The following is a 23,757-nucleotide window of genomic DNA, read 5'->3' on the forward strand; positions in this document are numbered from 1 at the left end:
ATCCTCCTGGCAGGAGACACCAGAGCAGTGTCCTCTCAGTGGACAAGCAATCATCACAAACCACCTTTTGGGTTTTCAGAAAAAAAGGATGGATATGCTGGAGACAAAGCAAAACAAAACTGCATCCACTCCATCTCAATATCCAAAATTGAATAGTGCTTGGCCATGGTACAAGGAACACAATAAATACTAAGTCAACCAAACTCAATTTGACTGACTGCAGGACTCAAAGTGGGACATCAAAAAAAATTCATTGAAATGGTTTTACTGGTCCCCCATGTTCATCCTGTCTATAGTTTCTTTTATCTGTTGCTTCTGCCTGCTCAGCCCTCACCCTCCAGGAGGCTGTAGGCCGCGATCCCTAAGAAAACTCAAGTGGGAGGGTGAGTGGGCAGCTTAGAGCTCCTGTCTCTTCTCACTGTTAAATCAAGGGTCACTCAGGAGAGAAGGACCCAGAGGAGACTAGGGGAAGATCTGAAGCTTCTGATGGGAAAGAGATCAGGAAAGAGGAGAGAGGGAGGAGGACAGTTGAGAGAAGAATGGAAATGAGCTGAAAGGGGGGAAAAAGGGGGACCCAACAACCTGGAAGGCCCTTCAGAATAATTTGGTCCAACTAAATCTATCCTTTTTTTTCAAGCCCTTAGAGAATTTTAAGATACACAATAGGCATCAAGACAGCTGTCTCGGAGGTCTTTTTATCTACCTACTATGCTCCGATGGTACTGAGCCCTGTTTTCTTGAAGTCCTACTGTCTTTATAGAACCCTAACATCTGCATGACCCCATCGTACCTTGTCTGTTTGTCCCCCTGGAGTGAACAATTATCAGTGGTGAAATTATCCCTAATGGCTCTTTTTAGTTCCTGCCCTTAATATGATTCCTGTTTCATAGCAGGTACTTAATAAATAGAAAACGCAAGTATCATAAAGAACAAACCATTGAGTGACACAGGAGAACACATTATGTGTGACTGCATGTATGGAAAGTTACAAAACAGCCCGCGCCGCCAACGCCGCCGCCAGCATGGTGAACGTCCCTAAAACCCGCTGGACATTCTGCAAGAAGTGTGGCAAACACCAGCCCCACAAGGTGACCCAGTACAAGAAGGGCAGGGACTCTCTGTACGCGCAGGGAGCGGCGGTATGACCAGAAGCCGAGGGGCTATGGCAGGCAGAAGAAGCCGATTTTCCGGAAAAAGGCCAAAACTACGAAGAAGATTGTGTTGAGGCTTGAGTGTGTTGAGCCCAACTGCAGATCAAAGAGAATGCTGGCTATTAAGAGGTGCAAGCATTTTGAACTGGGAGGAGATAAGAGAAAGGGCCAAGTGATCCAGTTCTAAGCTTCATCTTTTGTTGAGAAGACAATAAAGTTATTGTTATGATCACTTTACTTGACTGGTCTTTTGGAAGAGAATAAATTAGAGCCGTTACACACACACACACACACACACACACACACACACACGTTACAAAACAGGCAGAAGGATCCTGGGGATGGGAGTCGGGATTGCTCCCGAGTGGGAGGGGCAGAAGGTGCTGGTAGGTGGGGCCTCTGAGGAGTGGTGAGGTTCTGTTGCTGGATCTGAATGGTCATTCTTTGTAAAAATGATTGAGCCATAAAACTATGGCTTGTGCTGATATATATATATATAGTTATATATATAGTTATATATATAGTTATATATAATTATCATTCAACAAAACATTTACTAAGAGGAAAAAAAAAAAGAAAAGAAACAAAGAAATAATTAGCCACTCCAGACAGAGAACCTATCAATAGAAATTGAAGTAGATAAGAGCCTAATTATACAAGAAGCTGCTTCTCTCTTCTTTTGCTGAGTATAAATTAAAATTGCTTGCAAATTATATAAGAAGCCTCACCAGCACTTCCTAAACATAATTACTCAGTAGCATATTTTATTTTGCTGTTTATCAATCACTGATCTTTCACAGGTCAACACATCTATATGTATGTACAAATTACAATCTAATTTTAAAAATCTATAGTATCATGTTTGGTATTATTGATTCTTAAAAATGTCGGTACAGTGGAGGTGAACAAAAAAGGCTTTTCTGCATCCATAAGTGTTCTGGATGTCAGATGCTGAAAAGTGAATTGTGCCTCTGATTAATTGACTTTAATAATAATAATTTTATTTATATAGAGACCTCACCAAGGCATTTGGGGAGCTGTAAAGTAACTCCTAGTCCATGATTAAAGCATTGTACAAGCAATATATAACAAGTCCTCCCTCCCAAAGTGAAACAAAAGGGAGAGATGGATGGAGCCAAGATATGAAGGTGCAGGAGAGGGAATAGGCTGCAGATTCAGTGTGGAAATGATGATGAATGCTTCATTAGGGAGAGGTGTTTCCTGGGATTGGCAAAGGAGTGTAATTTAACAGAGTTGCACTGAAATAGTGGTCTATGGGGAGTCAGTCTTAGCCCTGTAGAGACGTGTGCACTTCCTCCGTTCACTGCCTGATGGCAGGAACTCAGATAATAATCACATCTTTCCTGCCAGCTACATCCTAGCTATGAGTGGGATTTTTCATAGTGATTCAAACAGTAGAAGTTAAGGAAATATTTATAAATTATTCCTCACTTCTTGACATTGGCAAAAGATGTAGGGTGTTGTTATTGTTGTTGTTCATGTTTTAATCAACTCTTGCTGAAGTCCTGGAACATATAAGCATGTATTTGAAAATCATTATGATGGTGCTTTCAAGTGTGAAAGTTCTGAAAAATTAGCAGGAACTGATAATTAGATATGACTAGTTGAAACTTCTTCTGCAGATCCAACCCCACCTGCACTCCTTCCTTGTGCCCCCAAAGTCCTATCTGCCCCAGTAGTCATCTGCCCTGCCAGCCAGATGACCTCTGCCCTCATTATGGCTTCTTGGTGACTCTTTTTTCACTTTTGACTTTTATTGTTACTTGCAGGGATAAGCATTATTTAAAATGTGGAAAACAGAGAAAGATGTAAGGAAGTAGAAAAAAAATTGCCTCAATCACCCAAAGGCAGCTGCTTTTGAGATTTTCTAAAATACTGCATAAATATGAGGAAACATATGAAAAATATATTGCCTATATACATACATATGCACAGATATATACCAAATATATATGTATATAGGTATGCATAGATATATACCACAATATTGTCAATGGTTCTTTCTAGTTGGTGAAATAATTGATTTTATTTTTATTCTTGTATCCTTATATAATATTGAAGAAAAAAATGAATGTTAGCTGGGCCTGTTGGTGCATGCTTGTAATCCCAGCATTTGGGCCAGGCGTGGTGGCGCACGCTTGTAATCCCCACGCTTGGGAGGCGGAGACAGGAGGATCGCGCAGGTTCAAAGCCAGCCTCACTGGCTTGAGACCCTGTTTCCAAATTTAAAAAAGCCTAAAATAGGTCTGGGAGTATAGCCCGGAGGTAGAAGGGTTTCCAGGAACCCTGGTAACACCAAATAAAATAAATAAATAAATAAGAAGTAATCCCAGCATTTGAAAGGCTGAGACAAGAGGATTGCCTCAGCTACTTAGTGAGGCCCTCTGCTACTTAGTGAGACCCTGTTTCAAAATAAAGAATAAAAAATGGCGCTTGAGGTGTAGCTTGGAGGTAAAATGCCCCTGGGTTCCATTCTCAGTACTGCAAAAAATGAATATTGATATCTATTAGTAAAAATTATGGGGAAAATGATAAAGCAAAAAGTTAAACAGATTATTCTTCTAAATGAGTTATATCCACCTGATATTACATGATACCTAGCCAATATTTTTTAGATGTAATTATACAATAAAAATATAGCTTTCAAATAACATTATGGCAGATGTTGAAACATGTCTTGAACAAGAAACTGATGATATAATTTTACTCCATGCTAGATTACAAGCTTCATTCTTTAGTTAAGGCATCTGAATAACAGAAAAAAAGAAAGAAAAAGATGCATTGTAGGAAAACTAAAAGTAATGACAAAATTCATGAATGATCATATAGAAGTTCATATAGGTACAGCTAAACAGAAAGGCCAAGGCCACTAAAGGAAATTTCCTCTAGCCAGACCAGTGGCCAGGAATTCCCTATTGCTTAATTAATTGCACCTAATTCCTGGTTGAATCAAATAAAATCTTTATCTTATGCTGGGTAGATAGCGTGAATACTTGCCCAGTAGAATCCTCTGTACTCTGGAATGAAGTCAACAATTTTTTAAACCCTGTTTTCTCGTGTATTATTCTTGTCTGGGTAGGCAATGTAATCATGTGCCTTTGTTTGATGAAAGCTGAAAAGATGTTCTGGCAGGGGAGGAAGGGGAGCCAGAGTTTACTGGGAATCCTTGGGCAGTGAGTGATTGATTAGTGGGTAAGGAGTCAAGAGAGAGCTAGTGCCCTGGCTTGAATAAAAGAGCTTCCATTCTTCAGAGGGCTAGGGAAGGATGGGGAGAGACCGCATGGAAGACTGCCATGAGTCTAAGAGAAAAGCAACTTTCTGGGAAAGAAAGCAAACATCAGGGCAAAGAAGGCAACTGTATTCTACCCACTGAGCAAAATAATTGACATTAGGGAGAACAGTAGAAAAAAAAAAAAAGAAAACAAGTCTAGAGAGGGGAGATTTTAAAATGTTAACACTATGACTTTTAATTTGGGGATCATCTCTCCTACAATATTTGCCTTTCTCTTGATTGCTGAGATCAATCATTATTATTAGTTTCACAGATTGTTATGTTTAAGATATGGATTTTTTTAAGCCAATGACTGATGCTACAGGGTTGCTGTTTTATCTCTTGGCATGTTTGTATTTATCTACAGAAGGTAACATCTGATTCTATTACAGAAGAAAGAAAACTAGAAAGAATACAAGTCTTTGAGGTTACTCACAGTGGGTAGCAGCTGAGTCAAAGCTAGAGTTATCAGGTAACAAACTGAGATTCTAGGCTTGCAAATCTCTGATATGACAAGACTCTTTCTCTGAACAAGTGTTTAGCCAGCTGCAGATTGGGAACCATTAGAGTTGTGAAGTCAGTTGGGAAGAATATCTAGCACTTTTTCTGAATGAAAGCAGAATAAGAAATATCAAATAGAGTGTATTGCATGTAGTAAGTACTGTTTCATACAACTTCTGTTGTTTTACACTCACACACTCATACATAAGCACACAGATACTGTGTGCTGAATTATAAGGTAAAATGTGTTCTTATCTGGATCACAAAACACAGCAAAGCTACTGTCATGAGTACAATATACTCTTTTATGCAACCAAATTACAAATTAAAAATATATGGAGGCATTAAAAAGTTCCAATGTTTTGAAAAAGTATATTATAAAAATTTTGTGCACGGTTTTTCTTTGGAAAGAAGATCCCATGTTTAAGCTGTTTCAAACCAGATTAAATGAAGATATTCTCAGAAACTGCACCTAACTGGCAGATTAAAATAAAAGTGAAATTTGTCTATGTGGGGGTCTGTTTGACTCAACATGTTATCTTTTCAAAAAGCTCAAACATGTTAAATCTGCATAGGTTAAACTTTTGGTAATCTGGGATAATACATGGAAGGTTAGTGGACCTGGGAATTAAAAATAATAGATAAGAAAAATGATTTATTTTTGGAAAATGCTTGTTGATTTTTCTTAGGTTTACTTCATGACTTATATCTAATATACAATTGAATCAAAATGGGTTTCCTTCTCTGACCATGGCAAAAGGTGTATGACTCAGAAACAAAACAAGTGATTGAAAATTGCCATTGGAGTATTAAAACTTTCCTCATATAATCCACAGAATGGCTATTATAACATAGTTTTTTGTTTGTTTGTTTGTTTGTTTGTTTGTTTTTTGGTGGTACTAGGGTTCCTGGAAGCCATTCTACCGCTGGGCTACACTCCCAGACCTATTTTATATGTTTTTTTTTTTTTTTTTTTTTTAATTTGGAAACAGGGTCTCTTAAGCCAGCAAGGCTGGCTCCGGACCAGCACGATCCTCCTGTCTCCACCTCCCAAGCCCGGGGATTGCAAGCGTGAGCCACCACGCCCGGCTATAATTTATAGATTTTACAACTGAGAAAATTCACATTTATGACATACATATTTGAGTATTCTTTTCTTTCTTTCTTTCTTTCTTTTTTTTTTTTTTGTGGGTCTGGGGATGGAACGCAGGGGCATTCGACCTCCGAGCTACACCCCTTGCCCTACTTTTCATTACTTATTTTGAAACCGGGTCTCACTGAGTTGCAAAGGGCCTAAGTAGCTGAGGCTGTCTGCGAACCGCAATCCTCCAGGTCTCAGCCTCTCAAATGCTGGGATTACAAGCGTGGCCACCACGCCCGGCTGAGTATTATTTTCTTTATTACATAGTATTTGCCATAAAGAAAAACTTAATTGATATATTTAAACTTGAGTCCTATTGAAATGAATCTGTCTTAGAAAAACAAAGCCGGGTGTGATGGTACATGCTTATAATCCCCGCACATGGGAGGCTGAGACAGGAGGATTGTGCAAGTTTGAAGTTAGTCTCAGCTACTTGGTGAGGCTCTCAGCAACTTAGTGAGACCCTGTTTCCAAATAAAATATAAAATCGGTCTGGAAATATAGCCCGGAGGTAGAAAGCCTCTGGGTTCCACCCTCAGTACCACCCAAAACAAACAAACAAAAACAAAAAAACCCTTTTTAATTCATCATGGTGGTGCACGAGCTGGGTGTGGTGGTACACGCTTGTAATCTCAGCATTGGGGAGGCTGAAACAGGAGAATCGCGATTCACAGCCAGCCTCAGCTACTTAATGAGGGCCTTTGCAACTCAGTGAGACCTTGTTTCAAAATAAAGAATAAAAAATAGGGCTGTGGTAGAATGCCCCTGGGTTCCATCCCCAGTACCAAAAAAACAAAATGCATATATATATATATATATATATATATATATATATATGTTATATATGATATATAATATATTATATATATTGTTTTGTGACACACCCATACACACATATATATAATATATATATAATATATTATATATATTGTTTTGTGACACACCCATACACACACACGTAATCCCAATACTTGGGAGGCTAAGACTGCTAGTTAGCAGCCAGTCTCAGCTACTTAGTGAGGCTTTCTGCAACTTAGTAAAACCCTGTTTCAAAATAAAGAATAAAAAATAGGACTGGGGATGTAGTTCAGAGGTATAATGGCCCTGGGTTCAATCCCCAGTTCTGCAAAAAAAAAAAAAAATACGAAAAACTTTTTATTAGAAAATTTTATGCCTAAGTTGATCTTAGTGTAGAGTTAGTGGGCAAGTGGATAGTGTCATACTTCACATACACGAGCATGTGTGCCTGAACTGACCCATACCCTCCCCAGCCAGAGTCCTGCCATGTTTCTAGGGCATAACTTAAGAGCTTGATATAGAATTGTCAGTAATGACCTGGATGTAAGAAAATCAATTATTTAATTACCTGGATGTTTTAGATTTACTTTAAGATACCTTTTAAAACCCAAACGTGAAATTTTTTAAAGAAGAAAGCATTTGATGAAGAGGAGGTAGACTTAGGCGGCAAGAAGAAAGCAGTGGAAGGACTATCACAAGACTTAGGCATGCAAACTCACGGAAGAAGCATCTTAAAATATTTTTCTTTGACAGTAACACTAACTGAAATCCTAGGCAATCAGACTTCCATAAAGAGGAACTTTAAGAGCTTATACCCACAGATTGAAGGATGGTTGTTACTTTTTGAATTTTCATTCACTGAAAATTCATCTTTCAGTCTGTTTCTCATTTCTCAGTTGTTGAAGATGTGTAGTCCTCTTTTTAATAATTAGCCATCAGATTTCTGCAAAAGGAAAAAAAAATCCCTTGCAAGAAAACTTTAAAATTTTGCTGATTAAAGAGCACTGGCTCCTGGTAAGACGGTTGTAGATTACTTGGCAGCACACATCTTTATTCATGAACACTCTTTGAAATTCAGCTTTGCACGTATTTAATGTAATTTTTCTTCAAAGTGAATGATGTTATTTAAAAATAATAAACACCCCACATTTAGTCCTTTTGTGTTGCTGGGGGTGGAACCCAGAGGCTTTCTACCTCCAGACTATACTCCCAGACCTATTTTATATTTTATTTGGAAACAGGGTCTCACTGAGTTGCTGAGAGCCTCACTAAGCAGCTGAGGCTGGCTTCGAACCTGTGCGATCCTCCTGTGTCAGCCTCCCAAGCGCTGGGATTACAAACGTGCACCACCACACCCAGCACATTTAGTCCATTGAACAAAAAGTTATTGTCCTTGAAAATTTCTTTGCTTAGAAAAGCTTATTTGTTATCATCTAAATGTCACTCTTTGGAAATATAAACATATTAAACATAATTCTATTAAATCCTAGCTGTTTGTTTTGCAGAAATTGACAAGCTGATCTTAAAATTCATATGGAAATACAGAAGACCCAGAATAGCCAAAAAAATCATGAAAAAGAAAAAGCAAAACTGGAGGATGCTTACTTCCCAATTTCAAAACTTACTTCAAAGCTACAGTAATAAAGACAAGCATAAAATGGTATGACAATAAACATATAAATAGGATTGAAAGTCCATGAGTAAATTTCTATTCAACTAATTTTTTCAAGGGTTCCAAGATAATTCAATTGGGAAAGCTGGACATTCACATGGGAAAGAATGAAGTTGAATCCCTACTTCATACCTGATATAAAAATTAACACAAAATGTACAAGCTTAAATGTAAGAGCTAAAACTATAAAACTCTTAGAAGAAAACAAAAAGGTGAGTTTTTGTGACTTTGGATTAGGCAATAATTTCTCAGATATGATACTAAAAGAAAAAATAGATTAATTGAATGTTATCAAAATTTTAAAAGATTGTATTTCAAAGGACAGCATCAATAAAGTAAAAACATAATTCACAGAATGGGAGAAAATGTTTGTAAACCATATATCTTATAAGGATCTGATATCCAGAATATATAAAGAAAAATTACAACTCAACAATAAAAAGAAAAATAACCTAACTTTAATAGAAGCAAAGGATTTGAATAGATATTTCTCCAAAGATGTACATAAATGGTTGATAAAGACTTGCAAAAATTTTCAGCTTCATTACTTATTGGGCAATGCAGTAAGATACCATGTCACAAACATTAGGCTATGCTCAAAAAGATCCACAATAACATGTGTTGGTGAAGATGTAGAGAAACTGGAACTCCCATATATTGTTGGTAGGAATGTAAAATAATGTAGCTATTCTGGAAAACTATTTGGCAATCTCTTATTATATTAAATGAAAAGTTACATATGTCACTGAAATTTTATTACTATATTAAGAGAGTTGAAAACATGTCCAAAAATTTTCTCATGAATGTTGATGGCAGCATTATTCATAACAGTAAAAAAGTGGAATTAACCTGGGCATTGTGATGCATGCCTATAATCTCAGCTACTCAGGAGGCTAAGGCAGGAGGTTCGCAAGTTCAAGTCCACCTTGGGCAATTAAGAGAGACACTGCCTCAAAATTTAAAAAGAGGATGGGGAGCTGGGCTTGGTGTCACACGCTTGTAATCCTCGCACTTGGGAGGCGGAGACAGAAGGATCACGCTGGTTCAAAGCCAGCCACACTGGCTTAAGAGACCCTATTTCCAAATTAAAAAAAAAAAGGATGGGGAGCTGGGGACGTAGCATAGTGGTAGAGCACCCCATGGTTCAATCCCCAGTATTGAAAAAAAGTGGAATCAACCAAATATTCATAAGCTGGTGAATGGACAAACAAATGTGTTATATCCTTAAAATGAAATATTAATCCACAAAAATAAATGGAATAATCATACATTCTACAACATTGATGAACCTCAGTAAGTTGCTTTGGCTGACCATGAACTAAGATCCTTCTATCCCAGCCTCCAAAATACTGAGATTACAGGTGCAATTACAGGTGCCACTACGCCCAGCAATGAATGCCATTATTTTTAAATGATGCATCTGAAATATTTAAGGATAAAGTTTATGGTGTTTTCAACCTATTTTCAAATGACTCAGCAAATCTAAATATTTTTTATACAAGTAGACAAGTATATAATGGTACAAATACATAATGAGCTTCTTCTCTCAACCTTAATGTATTTGAAAAATTTTCATAACTGCATTTTTGGAAGTTAGACTGTTAATCACCAATAAATTGTAACAAATCCAAAACTTCTTTTAGGATAAATCATATTTCCTCTCTCATTCTAATAGTTTATAAATGTAAGACATGCTTTTCTTTTACATCTGAATTCTTGCTAGAAAAATTTCAGGACTATTTAGGTGATGAATAGTTAACACCTATTATTCTGATGGCCATCTTTATTTTCCAAGCTCCTGGGAAAGAATGCCTCAGGGCAAACTTCAGAGAGTAAAACCCGAAGCATCAGACTTGGCTAGAAATACACATCATGGGACTCCTGAGCAGAACAGTAAAATAAGAATGAGACATCTTGTAAATAGGATTGATGATCTTAGTGAATCAGGAACTAGTGAGAATAGAGCTTAAGAAAAATATTGTATAGGTAAACCACTTTAACACTGAGAAAGTGGCTCTCTTGGTGCGCAGGCCCATGAAGGACGACTTATCCTGAACCCTGTCATCCTGCCAGGGCATCTGCTTTCCAGCCCACCCAACCACGAAGCTTTCTCCTGGAGAGGGAAACTTTGGATCTCTGTAGACATCCTACTGATAGGACAAAGGGACATTCACAACAAAGGCAGTTTATCCTTTTTGAGAGGTAAGAAGGGCCATACAGACCTTATAATATCCTAGCAGCATTAAAGCACCTGAATATACAAACATATACATATTTGCTTCTTCACCCCCTTCCCCATTCACTGACTGATACCGCATGAAAGTTCCATGAGAGCCAGTTGGTTTGGGGTCTTGTTTTGTTTGTGGTACCAGGGACTGAATCTAGGACCTCTGGCATACTAACACAGTACACTACTGCTAAGCTATATTCTTATCCCAAGTCCCATCTATCTTGTTCATCTCTCTATCCCACCTGGCCTATAGCAGGTGCCAAAATAATACTGGTTAAATGAGTATTATTGAATGCCACCTGTATATCATACTCTGTGTTGGTATCTGGATTACTAGAATAAATAACTCTTGAGGAAAACAGCCAAAACAGACTATCATAATATTGCAAGTACAGTGGGAGGGATGTGTACTGGTAGCAGGAGGTCACAGAGGAAGGGAGACTTAGAAAAACTTTTTAAAGATGCAATTCATTATTGTACTAGTACTTTCAGTGACTACAGCAATGGCTTTTTTGTTGTTGTTGTTGGGGAAGTGCCTTCTCTAATAGTTAAGGTAACTGAGGTGAGCATAACCAATGTCTACCCTCATGTGTGCATGTTGAGTAGCTACAAGAAAAAAAAACAACAAAACAAAATCAAAACAAAAACAAACAGAAACATCCTCCCAGAAGTGTTCTCAGCTAACTTGTCTGACATTAGCTGCTGGTGAGTCTCAGATCTCTTCTGCAAAATGCATTTTCTGGCCAATCCTGTTCAGATTGAACTTCCACTTCCATACTCTGCCTTGTTTTACTGATTTGTGCTATCAGTCTTGTTGCTCCACATTGGTTTTTGTTTTGTTTTGTTTTCTATGTTGACTCATGACCTAATTAGTTGTTACCCAGTTCTCCCTTTTTCTTTGTGTTAACTCAAGGCCCGCTGAACTTTCTTTTCTATGACACAATTCTTCACTGTTCCTCCTAAGAAGTGGCAGGGGCCCTTGTGGTTTCCTTTTAACTCTGGTGACTGAATAGTCCAGCAACAGAGTGATGAGTCAGAGATGGCCCAGAAAGGCAGGCCTCAGCCAGTTTGGACTTGTGCTAAAATGTTGCCTCTTGCCTTTCCTTCCTGAGCTGTGTTCTTGTTCTTCACTCTTTTCATTCCTAAAACATACACAGAATAGGATCTGATACTCATTTACAGTAAGATAGAAACAATTGATTAGATTTAAATGTCTCCTTTCCTTAGTTCTTTTTTAGTTAAATAACCCAGGAAAGTCTTAAAGAGCAAAATGCAAATCATGGAATTTCAGACATTGCCCTGCATGAGAAGGAGGTATCTTCGGGCCAGCTTGGTTTCCTCGGCTCCCTACTTAACTCCTGGCCAAAGCCAGGATGCTCCCTAGGACTCATGAATTCACATCTGAAGTTGGCCCTGGCTCTTGCCTACTTGATGAATACTTGATATTTATGTGAAATGAAGTGATAATTTCATTTCCTATTCCTTGTACAAAGATTCCCAGTACACCAACTCCATCTAACAGGTTTCCACCAATAATTATCACTCTGTAGGAAATTAAACACAAGGGACTGCAGAGCCCAGAGAAAAAAGTCTCTCTCCTGAGTGAGTTTTTGGTGTTTGTTTGTTTGTTTGTTTGTTATAATACTGAGAATTAAGCCCAAGGTCTCAAGCATGATAGGCAATTGTTCTACCACTGAGCTAAATCCCTAGTCCTTGAATGTTTCTTTTTAACAAAAAGTTGACACATCCTTCAGCAGGTGGTGGGGGGCTGAGAAGGACAGAAAAGCTTAATGTACTACTTCCAATCTCCACTTGGGATAAACTGGGTAAGCACTGAGAGACCAGAATCCGATTTGCTAGTCATCTCAAGAAAGCAGCTTAGGAGTTTTAACATGAATTTAGAGACACCCTTCAAGGAAAACCAGGCAGCACTAGTGTCTTTCCGATCCTGCATGCATTTCAGATGATTTGATCATGTTCTGTCAAACTCAATGGCTCTACTATGAACTCTGTGTAGATCATTTAATGACTCCTGAAAATAAAAATATCAGGGTATGAACAATTTTTTCCCTCTGGGTAAATAACAGAAAGACACTACATGTGGCTCTGTGTAAACTGAAATACTATTACCAAGCATCCATGATAACTAGGGCCACTGTGTAAGTTCATTTGGATTTAGGTAATAAGAAGTGTTCAAAGGCAGAAAACTGAAATCATAGGTACCAAATATCACACCTAGTTCTTGAAAGTTTCTACGTGGAATATTGCTTTTTAGAGGAAACCCACACCTCAAAATAGTTGTTTAAACATAACAACATGGATACTCTATGTCATTTTGTTCCAAGTGATACTGCTTTATGTAAGTACAGTGTTTTACTCTGCATATGTTAGCATACTATGATGATTATGGCTAGTGGTGTGGCTAATACTGACATTGCAAACTTATTCAAGGTCACACACAAGGTCTGTGGCTTTGGATGAGTTTCTAAACTTTTCCATGCCTCAGTTTCTTCATCAGTAAGATGGGTATAAGAATGGTAGCAATCATCATAAGATTGTTTGGAGGACTGAGTTGTCACGGAAAGCACTTAAGTCAGTGTCTGACAAAGAGTAAAATGTCTACAAATATTAGCTCTTCTTTGTCATTTGTTATGATAATCATCTTTGCAGTGTTGAGATAGATTCGTGTGTTTGCAGGAATAGAAAGGCAATGGGCTGACTCCGGGAACCTGAGGGGAGGCTGGACAACCAAAACTGGGAAAGACCCAGGCGCCTCTGACGTTCAGGAACTCTAGAATCAGGACTTGGCTGGACCTGGGATAGGCCTGTTGTTTTCCATTTCTGCCTTTTCTGAGATCAGCCCAATTTGCCTCTCAGTAGACTGGCTCACCCATGAGATGCTTCTTTATATGTTCCCACGTTTGAAATCCTGGAAAGGGATCCTGATTTTTAGAAATTTATAAGGATCAATAATAGATAGATGCTAGGAAGGCGGGTTAATAAAGACATGAGCCATCTGTTAGTGTTAGATGATTATGGTGGTGGAGGATGTGAGGGTGAGTGTGAGGGAAGTTTGAGAGTGAGAGTGGGGAGCTGCTCCTGGCTACAACAGGAAAGATGTTTAAAAGTCTTTGTTGTTATAATTTACGTACCATAAACTCACCCTCTTCAAATATATGATTTAGTGGATTTTAGTATATTAATAAGGTTGTGTAATCAACACTGTTACCTAATTCTAAAACATGTGTTTCACTCCCCAAAGACACCTCCTATCCATTAGCAGTCTCTTGTCTCTCTCCCCTCCCTGAGACCCTACCTGTGGAGAGCCATTAAGGTTTTCCCCTTTAAGAATACTTCTGACTGTCCTTTGTCCAGAGCCAATAAGGTTTGGGGTCATGGAAAGTTCAAGGTTTGAGAGAAACTCAGGTGGGATTGATTGGTTTGACTGTTAAGCGCACAGGTGGTGACGTCAGGAGGGTTGATTGACCGGGAGCTGTATAAATAGGACGGGAGTGATAAACCCAGGATCGGTCAGTAGAGATACCGACCCGGGAGTGTACTGGCTTTCCTTCCATGACAGAATTACGTATTCTTTGAATAAAATTCATTGAATTGAATTCTCTTTGTCCTCACGCCTCACTTCAGAACCCATACTTTTCCTGGCTGGCTCTGGCACCTACCAAACACTAGTCTGTTTTCCATCTCTATGGTTTGTCTATTCTAGGCATTTTATACAAATGGAAACATACAATGTATAACCTTTTGAGTCTGGCTTCTTTTACTAGCTTCCATTACTTAGCATAATGATGTTTTCAAAGTTCCTCCATAAATCGAGCATGATGGTGCATAGCTGCAATCCCTGTATGTGGAAAACTCAAAGAAGAGGCTTTCAGATGCACAGCTGGCCTCAGCAACTCAGAACCCTTAGCAACTTAGCAAGACCTTGTTTCAAAATAAAAAGGCTATGATCCTCCTGTCTTGGCCTCCCAAGTACTGGAATTGCAGGCATGTGCTACCACACCCAACTTCATTATAGTTTCGATATGCAGTTCATTAATGATAATGAAGCAAAGACTATTTCCATGAGCCTGGCACAGTGGACACACCTGTAATCCCAGTACTTGGGAGGCTGAAACAGGAGGGTCACAGGTTCAAGGATAGCCTCAGCAATCTAGTGAGACCCTGTTTCAAAATAATAAAAAAAAAAAAATAGGGCTGGGGTGTAACTCAAAGGTCGAATGCCCCTGGGTTCAATCCCTAGTACCACAAAAATTTTTTTCACGTATTTATTGGCTATATATATATATATATATATATATATATATATATATATATATTCTTATATTCTGGGTATTAAATACTTTTCTATATATGACTTTCAAATATTTCCATTCTGTGAGTTATGTTTTTACTTTATTAATGCTATTCTTTGAAACACAAGTTTTTAATTTTGATAATATTCAATTTACTTTTTTTCTTTCTTTCTAAAAAGGATTGCTTCCTCCTAGGTTCCAAAGATTTACCTTTATGTGTTCTTCTAAGAGTTTTATAGCTTTTGCTTGCTTGCTTGCTTGCTTGCCGCACTGGGGATGAAAACCAGGGGTATTCTACCTCTGAGCTACACCCCCAGCCCTATTTTTTATTCTTTATTTTGAAACAGGATCTCACTGAGTTGCAAAGGGCCTCACTAAGCAGCTGAAGCTTTCCTCAAACCACTATCCTCCTGTCTCAGCCTCCCAAATGCTGAGATTATAAGCATGCACCACCATTCCTGGCTAGTTTTAGCTTTTATATTTAGGTTCTATGATCCATTTTCTGCTAATTTTTTACATGATGTGATGTATAAGGTGTGATGTTTAACTTCATTTTTTGTATATAAAATTTTCAGCTGTCCCAGTGCTATTTTTTTAAGAAAAAAAAACCTATTATTTTACCCCCCCCTATTGAATTGTCTTAGCATCCTTGTGAAAAGTCAATTGGCCATAAACGCATAAGTTTATTTCTGAACATTCAATTCTATTGATCTAAACATCTGTACTTGGGAGAGTATCAAGCCTCTGATGACTTATTTATAATAAGGTTTGAAATGGCAATTCTTTATTTTCCAAATTTGTTTTTCTCAAAATCTTTTTGGAGCCAACTGAGTTTTTGATATGTATTGTATCACATCTGTACATTAATTGAATTTGTGATTTGCCATTTAAAATAATATAGTATGCCATTCATGATCACAGAATGTCTTTTTATTACATAGATCTTCTTTTAATCCTGTCACAGTATTTTTTAGCTTGTAATATACAAGTCTTATTCCTTGTTAAATTTATTCCTAAATTTATTCTTCTGATGCTTATATAATAGAATTATTTTTTATTTCTTTTTAAATTATTCACTTAATATAAATATGATTTTTTGTATTTTTGTATATTGATCTTATATACTGAAACCTTACTGACCTTACTAGCTATAATAGTTTTTTTTTCTTCTTTCCATGTGTGGATTCCTCAGAATTTTCTCTAGACCATGCCACCTGTATGATATAAAATAGGGGTAGTTTTATTTTTTTTATTTTTTTATTTTTTTGGTGGTACTGGGGTTCCTGGAAGCCCTTCTACCTCGGGGCTACACTCCCAGACTTATTTTATATTTTTGAAACAGGGTCTCTTACGCCAGCGCGGCTGGCTTCAAACCTGCGTGATCCTCCTGTCTGCCTCCCAAGCGCAGGGATTACAAGCGTGCGCCACCACGCCCGGCAAATAGGGATAGTTTTAAAATATGAATGCTTTTCATTTCTTTTTCTTACTTAATTCCCACGACAGGATAGATTATTCACTACATTTTACAGGTGTGTATCCTGAGACTCAAGGAAATTATATAATGTATAAGAATTTTCACGTTGTCAGGTAGCTTGAGTTTTGATTTGGTTCTGATAATGGCTCTGCGTGTCGACTTACTTCCCTAGACCTCAGTTTCCCATCTGAACACTTTCGGCATTGAACAAAGCAAGTCAATAAACAAAAGTGAGAATAGTGACATGTGCTATGAAGATATGAGCAAGGTGCAGGGACAGGGGCATTGTGCCAACACGGGGGACATCTACATTAGACCAAGTTGCTAGGACAGGCAACTTGACAGGCAAGGTGACATTTAAATGAAACCAGGAGCTTCAGAAGGAAGCTTTCATCTAAAGATTTTTTCAGGCATTTGTGAAAAATAGCATCTTTAAAGTTCAAAAGGCAGGAAGAAAATTATTTATTTCCACCTCTAGAGTGAAGTTCAAAGAATAAACTGGTCTGTTTTGATTCATCAATTAATCCCCAGAGTCTAACCCCATACCTGGAACATTCTATGTGTTCAGGAAATAGTTGTGGAATGAAGGGATGGCCAAGTAGATTAAATCCAGCAATAGGAAATTTTCCTGTGAGCTTTCAAACAACCTTTCTAAGACATGTATACCCGAGAATATTTTTTATCCCATTATTACATTTTTTTGTGTGGTACTGGGGGTGGAAACCAGGGGCTTTTCTACCTCTAGGCTATACTCCCAGACCTATTTTATACTTTATTTGGAAATAGGGTCTCACTAAGTTGCTGAGAGCCTCACTCAGTAGCTGAGGCTGGCTTTGAACCTGTGTGGTCCTCCTGTCTCAGCTTCCAAGCTCTGGGATTACAAGCGTGCACCACCACACCTGGTTCCATTATTACATTTAAATGATAGATTAGTTGATAATAAACTTTAAGATTGAGGCTGTGCACAGTGGTACATACCTATAATGCAAGCAACTCAGGAGGATAAAGCAGAATGATCACAATCTCAAAGCCAGCCTTGGAAACTTAGGAAGACCCTATCTCAAAAGAAAAAATAAAAAGGACTGAGTTTGTGGTTCAGTGGTTGAATGCCTCTGAGTGCAATCCCCATACTCCATGTATACACAAAAAGGTCTGAGGATGTAGCTTAGTGGTAGATGAGGATGATGCTTAGCGGTACCGTGCCCATGAGTCCAATCTTCAATATCCCTCTCCCCCAAAATTCAAGAATAAAAGTTGTTTTCTTTCCATTCTTTAAAGAGATTATGTACTTCTTTTATACAGTTTTGCTATAGAGACATCTGGTCTCTTTTCTCCTTGATGTTTTATTTTAATTTTTAAAAATTGTTCATTGGTGCATTGTACTCATACATCATAATGGGGTAAAAAAAAAAAAACTTGTGTAGACATACATGCCACATCACACAGTTAGCCCCTGCCCAATCCCCACCACATTCCCTCCCCATCCCTCCTTCCCATGCTTGTCTTAGTGGTTGACTTCTGTATGTTTAAGTACATCGTGTGCTTTAGAAGTTTCCTTCTTTCTCCCTTTCATCCCCTCAGTTAAGTTGTCTTATTTGCTCCTCTATAGAATTTCCTTTTTCATATAGAGTTCCTCCTATGACCCATTTCTCCTTAGCTTTTGCATATTTGGGAAAGTATCTGATTTCTTATTTTTTTTGTAACTGACTAATCTCACTTAGCATAATGTCCTCCAGTTTCATCCATTTCCCTATAAATAATGTAATTGTGTGTGTTTTTTATGGCTGAGTAAAATTCCATTGTGTACATAGCCCACAGTTTTGTAATCCATTCATCTGTTGATGGACATCTTGGCTGGTTTCATAGTTTGGCTACGGTGAATTGTGCAGCTATGGACATAGATACATGTGTATTAGTTTGGTAGTTTGGTTTCCTTTCTTTTGAGTAGATACCCAGAAGTGGTATTGCTGGATCAAATGGTAAATTTGTTCTCATTCTTCTGAGGATTCTCCACACTGTTTTCCAAAGTGTTTGCACTAATTTGCAATTCCACCAACAATGTTTAAGAGTTCCCACATCCTTGCCAGCATTTATTGTTGTTTGTGTTTTGAATGGCTGCCATTCTAATTGGAGTTAGGTGAAATCTCAGGGTAGTTTTGATTTGCCTTTCTCTGATTGCTAATGATGTTGAGCATTTTTTATACATTTGTTGGACATTTGAATTTTTTTTGTGAAGTATTCTATTTAGTTCTCTTGCCCATTTTTTACTTTTTTTTTTTTTTTTAGTGTTGAGTTCCTTGAGTTCTCTGTATATTCTAGATATTAGTCCTCTATCGGAAGAGTAGGTGGTGAAAATCTTCTCCCATTCTCTTGGCTCTTGATTGAGGTTCTTGAGAGTTTTCTTTGCTGTACAGAAGCTTTTCAATTTTATGCAATCCCATGTATTGATTCGCCTTTTAGTTTGTTGTGCCTTTGGAGTCTTGTTGAGAAAGTTTTTATCTGTGCCTATGTGTTGCAGTATTGGACCTATGCCCTCTTCAAAGAGCCTCAAGGTCTCTGGTCTAATTTCCAAGTCTTTGATCCATCTTGAATTGACTCTTGTGCAGGATGAGAAAGTGTAATTAATTTCCAATTTTCTGTATATGGTTATGCAGTTTTGCCAACACCATTTGTTGAACAAACTATCTTTTTTCCAGTGTATGTTTTTGGCCCCTTTGTCAAAAATTAATTGGCTGTAAGTGTATGGATTAGTTTCTGGGTCTTCTATTCTGCTCCACTGGTCTATATACTTGATTTTGTGCCAGTACCATACTGTTTTTATTACAATGGCTTTGTGGTATAGTTTAAAGTCAGGTATTGTGATTTATCCTACATGATTTTTGTTGCTGAGACATTGGTTGTTGTTGTGACTCTACAAATAAATGACTATTCAGCAGATAGATCCTCTATATTCTCTCTCTGTGTAGATACCAAGTGCCACTGGCATCTTTCCCTCTGTGAGTCTGGTTCTCTGAGTCTTCTCAGTCTAAGCAGATGGTTGTTATCAATGGGGCTGGATTTAATATTGAGTGAAGGTCACCCTCCACACTTTCCACAGATTTGGAGTCTAGATCTCTCCCTGCCTCTGTTGGTAGTGTATGCCTCTGAGACCAAATTCAATGTAAGAGACTCTGTTCTCCACAGCTAGGGCTAGGCTAGTCTGACTTCTCCCTATTCGCCACATTTGGGATGTCTGTGGTGATCTCAGAAATCCTACTCATTGGGTTTAATGTTAAGCATAAGACTCTCCCCCCAAGACACACATTTTCCACTGATCAGAGCCCGAGTCTGTCTGAGCTTCTGATCTGATCAACAGCAGATCCCACTCCCACCTTCTCTGGGTTCTTCTCCAGGTCACCATGACTTCACTTATGGTGATCTGGATCTCTGGAGGGTATGGTAATCTCAGCCACCACTACTCCTTTACTGGGTTGTATCTTAAAGTCTCAGACCCAGGGAGATACTCGCAGCTGCATGAGACCCTGGGGTCACCGGGCTGGGCATTTTCCTACTAGGAACTGTGACTAGGGTGTGGTAATCTCTGTCACCACTACTCTTTCACTGGGTTGAACTGCAAGACCTCAGACCCAGGGAGTTTATCAAAGTGTGCAAGTCCCTGGGGGCACAGCACTGGGATTTCTTCTGCAGGAACTGCAGTTTCACTTACGATCTTGGTGGGTGCTGGTCTGGAACTCTGGCGGGTATGGTGAACTCAGCCTCCGCTGGCAAAATGGCGCCACTGCAGTGCCCTCGGCTGTAAGGCTGGTGGATTTCTTTTCTGGTTTTGAAATCCCCTCTGAATCCCTGGAGGTTGTGGTGGGCTTGGCCGTTGGAAGTTTTAGCCGGTCTTGAGGATGAATAGAATTAGCTATGATATATTGCAGATGTGCCTAATCTAGAGATTTCTTAACTCCACTAGATATGGTCTATCCCATTTCAAATAAGATAGTTAAATATTTAGGAGAATAATATATATTTAGGAGAATTTTGTCATGCGGAAACCATGGATGCAATAAAATAACAATAGCTGAATTGTATTAAAATGTCTATTCATCCTCACAACCATGCTACAAGATAGGTAGGATGGTTAAATGACTTTGCCAAGATTACACAGCTGGTGGTGTACTGGAATCCAAACCCAAGGAGTCAAGGCCCCAGCATATGTTTCCCTGTTTCCAAGGCAAGTACTGCCTTCCTCTGAGACAGAAAAAGATAAGAACTGGATTGAGCCTGCTTATGGAGTGATAGGTATGGATAAGTTACTAGGCCTCTGGGAAGAGGTACCTGTTTATTATTTCTCATCTTTTCTGCAAAAGCAATTCTTGCAGTAGCTCAAACTATGAGTAAATGAAACAGGTGCTCATTAGACCTTCAGGATGTTAGAACTCTCCCCTGGCAACTGCAGTAAAGGGTGGAGATGCTGAACAACCCTAAATGTTCACTGTGGAAACCTGGATGTCATTTATATTCATGTACAGTTCATTAGCCCAAATTTCTTTAACTGTGATTTCATGAAATAGGCAAATGCTTCTAGGTGTGGAAAGAGGAAAGGAATGTGTATTTAAAAAAAAAACAAGTGTAATAGAAAAATATCCTCTGTTCTTCCTTTTTTGGTAGTTTTTGATACACATATGCATAGACTGCCTTAAGAGTTTTTAGAGAAAGTTAATAAAAAAAAAAAAAAAGAGCTGGTTTGGGGACAAGATAATACCTGATGGCTGAACTTTCCAGAGTTCAGCCTTTGTGACTTTAATGACCAGGGGATATCAGTTATTGTGAAATGTCTGAACAAAATCCATCCAGTTTGCACAGAGACAAATGAGCTTTCACAAACACAGGGGGAGCTGTGTATGAATGAAAGAGTCCTGAAGTCACTGGTGTTTTAATGAACCGGGTGCATGTCTGCTGCCACTCACCTGAGGGCAAACATGAGATCAAAGTTCTGATTCCCCAGGATTAATCATTTTCTTCTTTATCTGCATCAAAGTTCTTTGATAGAAGAAAAACTTCCTTTTCTTTTGGACTTACTGTATGTTTATATTTAAATCCATCATAGTAAATATTGACTTGAAAGGTCATTGCTTAGATGAGGAAAAATAGTTTTCATGAGAAAAATTTCCATTTGTGAAACTTTTACCCTACTTTTCTTCAAAAATGAGATTTTTCAACCCCTTTGGAAAAATACCCAGGACTGGTAAAGCTGGATCTATTCCCAGTTTTCTAAGGAATCTCCACACAGATCTCCATAGTGGCTGAACTAGTTTGCACTCCCACCAACAATGTAAAAGAGTTCCTCTTTCCCCACATCCTCGCCAGCATTTATTATTGTTTGATTTCTTTATGCTTGCCAATCTGACTGGGGTTAGATGGAATCTCAGTGTAGTTTTGATTTGCATCTCCCTGATGGCTAATGATGAAGAAAATCTTTTCATGAATCTATTGGCCATTTGTATCTCTTCTTTTGTAAAGTGCCTATTCAATTCGATTTCCCATTTCTTGATTGGGTTCTTTGTTTTGCTAGAGCTCAAAAATAGTCTTTTGAGTTCTTTGTCTATTCTGGATATTAGCCCCCTATCAGAGTGGTGACTGGTAAAGATCTTCTCCCATTCTGTAGGCTTCCTCTTTAGGTTCTTGATGAAAACAGAGAACTACAGCAACATATGCATACCTATGTTCATAGCAGCACAATTTGTAATAGCCAAAATTTGGAAACAACCTAGGCCCCCATCAATAGATAAATGGTTTGCAAAGTTATGGGAAATACACACAAAGGAATTCTATTCAGCTATAAAGAAGAACAAAATCACATCATTCGTAAAAAGATAGAAAGGGCTGGAAAGCATTATGTTAAGTGAGATCAGCCAAACACAGAAAGAGAAGGGACATATGTTTCCTCTAATATGCCCAAACAAGTGAGCATTGGGGATACCAGAGGGACTCCAGATAATGGAAAGGAAATCTCAGCAAAGTTTGAATGGAAAACTAAGAGAGGAAGGAGGCTGAACTTGATTGATGAGCGGCTATTTCCAAATAGGTGTAAAAGTACGAATATAGCAAGGTTAGCCTGGGTATTAAGTATCGGGAGGGGGGAAGGGAAACGAGGGGGGGAGAGGGCACCAAATACAGATTAAATGTATAACATTTACTTTCAATAAAATAAAAATTAAAAAATAAGATATAAAAAATTCCCTAAATGTTAAAAAATGAGATTTTTTTAAATTAAGAAAGTAATGTTTGGCTCAAATTTCTTCACTGTTTTACTTTCCAATTTCAAAGTGTTTTGAAATAAGTATTTCTAGATTCCATGTGTTTTTGTGACATAGTTAACATGCGTGTAGTTTGGGATTACAAAAACCTGAGCTGATTTTGTGGCTCCAACACTATTATTTCCCTTAACACTGGACAAGATGCTAACCTCTATAAAAGGAGATAATGGCAAGACCTACATTTTACAGTTTTGAGTTTCAAATGATAAAATCAATATAAATATTAATTATGTTATTTTAATATTGACATATACATGAAATTATGATGTTATATTTGCACAATCTATAAACTTCTACAGATTACAGAACCCAAATATAAATAGGTTCAGCAATTTTCTTAAAAGATTAATAAATCTTTAAAAACCTTGAAAAGAGGCATCATTTGTAGAGATAGCTAATGTTACTTTTTTAGGCATCCATGCCAAGTCAGCTCGACTTTGTACCTTAAAATAGTAAATCTAAGCTGGGTGTGGTGGCACATGCTTTTAATCCCAACATTTGGGAAGCTGAGACTGGAGGATCATGGTTCGCAGACAGCTTCAGATACTTAGTGAGGTCCTTTGTAAATCAGTGAGACCCAGTTTCAAAATAAAGAATTAAAAAAATGAGGCTGGGGGTATAGCTCTGAGGTAGAATGCCCCTGGGTTCCATCTCCAGTACTGCAAAAAAAAAAAAGTAAATCTATGTTCACTTTAGAATTCAAAGTTGTAGTTCACAATGCCTAGTGTAGTTAAAATTATATATATATATACATATATATATATATATGTAAATGAAATTATAGCATATGCTAATTGAATATGCCGTGTATGTGCATGCGTGTGTGTGTGTGTGTGTAGAATACTGATCAATATTGCAAGTAGGGAAACACCAGCTGTTA

At 38.0% G+C, this 23,757-nt stretch overlaps 1 pseudogene across 1 annotated transcript; it reads left to right on the top strand.

Annotated features, from left to right (window-relative positions):
• Positions 1–1,022: 1,022 nt before the first annotated feature.
• LOC308267044 (large ribosomal subunit protein eL42-like) lies at positions 1,023–1,338 on the top strand (annotated as a pseudogene). Its single transcript has one exon. The product of its transcript is annotated as a large ribosomal subunit protein eL42-like (transcript).
• Positions 1,339–23,757: the final 22,419 nt, after the last annotated feature.

The sequence above is a fragment of the Muscardinus avellanarius genome (genome assembly GCF_963383645.1).
Source record: "Muscardinus avellanarius genome assembly, chromosome: 9".
In the NCBI taxonomy this organism is placed as follows: domain Eukaryota; kingdom Metazoa; phylum Chordata; class Mammalia; order Rodentia; family Gliridae; genus Muscardinus; species Muscardinus avellanarius.